This window comes from Platalea leucorodia, assembly GCF_965183815.1.
Source record: "Platalea leucorodia genome assembly, contig: HAP1_HAP1_SCAFFOLD_54, whole genome shotgun sequence".
NCBI lineage: Eukaryota > Metazoa > Chordata > Aves > Pelecaniformes > Threskiornithidae > Platalea > Platalea leucorodia.
The window spans coordinates 35,993-37,964 of record NW_028121453.1 but is presented as its reverse complement, the minus strand read 5'-3'; the positions used below and the strand labels follow the sequence as shown (position 1 = coordinate 37,964).

Here is a 1,972-nt window from a genome sequence, read left to right as displayed (position 1 = left end):
CTCGCGGGGCTCACTCTGTTCTCCATGAGAGCAGCAGAAATGCAGAGGGTTTCTGACATCCCAGGACAATCCCTGGAGAGATGGGGGCAACGGTAAGAAACCCCAAGCCTCTCAAACTGCCTTCTGCTATGCCAGTTCCTTGGCACTGGCAGTGCAGATGCTGACAGGCCATTCTGTGTTAGGTGTGGTTTCATCTGGCAAAGTTGGACACCTGCACTTGCCCCTGCCCCCACCGTTCCCATGACCCCACTGCTGCAGAGCAGGGCTGACTCCTCAGCAACCAGCGGACAGGGGCCCTGCTCCTCATGGCACATTCTGCCAGCACCAACCAGAGCTCCAGCCACAGACCTGAGGAAGGTCTCCTGGGAAATGAAAAGGGGGTGTGTGCAGCAGGAGCAGAGTCTATGGGAAAAGGCTTTGATTTTGCTCAGAGAAGTCTCTGCTAACTTACTGTATTTTCCTCCTTAAACAGTCCACATGCCAAAGTGAAAAAATGTCCAATGGCAGCTCCATCACCCAGTTCCTCCTCCTGGCATTCGCAGACATGCGAGAGCTGCAGCTCCTGACCTTCTGGCTCTTCCTGGCCATCTACCTGGCTGCCCTCCTGGGCAACAGACTCATCATCACCGCCATAGCCTGTGACCGCCGTCTCCACACCCCCATGTACTTCTTCCTCCTCAACCTCTCCCTCCTCGACCTGGGCTCCATCTCCAACACTCTCCCCAACTCCATGGCCAATTCCCTGTGGGACACCAGGGCCATTTCCTACCAAGGGTGTGCTGCACAGATCTTTATGCTCGCCTTCTTGATCTCAGCAGAGTTTTCTCTCCTCACTGTCATGGCCTGCGACCGCTACGTGGCCATCTGCAAACCCCTGCACTACGGGACCCTGCTGGGCAGCAGAGCTTGTGTCCACATGGCAGCAGCTGCCTGGGGCACTGGGTTTCTCAGTGCTGTCTTGCACACTGCCAATATATATATTCCCTACCTCTCTGCCAAGGCAATGTCCTGGACCAGTTCTTCTGTGAAATCCCCCACATCCTCAAGCTCTCCTGCTCAGATGCCTACCTCAGGGAAGTGGGGCTTCTTGTGGTTAGTGCCTTTTTATTCTTTGGGTGTTTTGTTTTCCTTGTGGTGTCCTATGTGCAGATCTTCAGTGCCGTGCTGAGGATCCCCTCTGAGCAGGGTTGGCACAAAGCCTTTTCCATGTGCCTGCCTCACCTGGCTGTGGTCTCTCTGTTTCCGAGCACCGCCACATTTGCCTACCTGAAGCCCCCCTCCATCTCCTCTCCATCCCTGGACCTGGTGGTGGCAGTGTTGTACTCAGTGATGCCTCCAGCAGTGAACCCCCTCATCTACAGCATGAGGAACCAGGAGCTCAAGGATACCCTATGGAAACTGGCCCAATGGACGCTGTTTCACAAGCAATAACGTGCCTCCCCTTCTTTGCACATTTCCCAGAGTTTATCTTAGGCCGCATGTCTGCTTTTTTATCTTATTATACTCCTGCTTATAGAGAATTTTCTGGGCTTATACTACTTGTCTTGAGGCTTGCTCTTATTGTGTCTGACCCTTGTACCACACTCTATCACATGTGGCCTGTCAGATAGCAGCTCTTCAGTACAAAGGAATCTCCTAGGTCCAGTACATGAAGGCTGGGCTCTTCCTCCAAAGCTGCTGCCAAGAAAATGTCCAAGGAATTGGTGTTTTAAAGAGTCTGATCTCCTCTTGTTCTCAGTGTTTTGGGAGTTTAACTCATGGTACTATTGGGTTACACTGAGCCAAGCGCTCTGGATTTATAAGCTCTCTTTTTGGTGTCCAATGGGAGAGGAGATGGCCCATGAGCTCCCTTTCTCTCCTCAGGTTTCTTCATGTATGACAGGAGTGATGGCATATACCAGACTCTCTGGAAATGAATTTGGAGGGGTGAGGAGAGGAGAGGATGGGGACTCACCATGTGCCCTGGGGCTGG

The 1,972-nt window shown here is 52.8% G+C and overlaps 1 pseudogene across 1 annotated transcript; it reads left to right on the top strand.

Annotated features, from left to right (window-relative positions):
• The first annotated feature begins 493 nt into the window (after positions 1-493).
• Positions 494-1,431, top strand: LOC309603303 (olfactory receptor 14A16-like; annotated as a pseudogene). Its single transcript has one exon. The product of its transcript is annotated as an olfactory receptor 14A16-like (transcript).
• Positions 1,432-1,972: the final 541 nt, after the last annotated feature.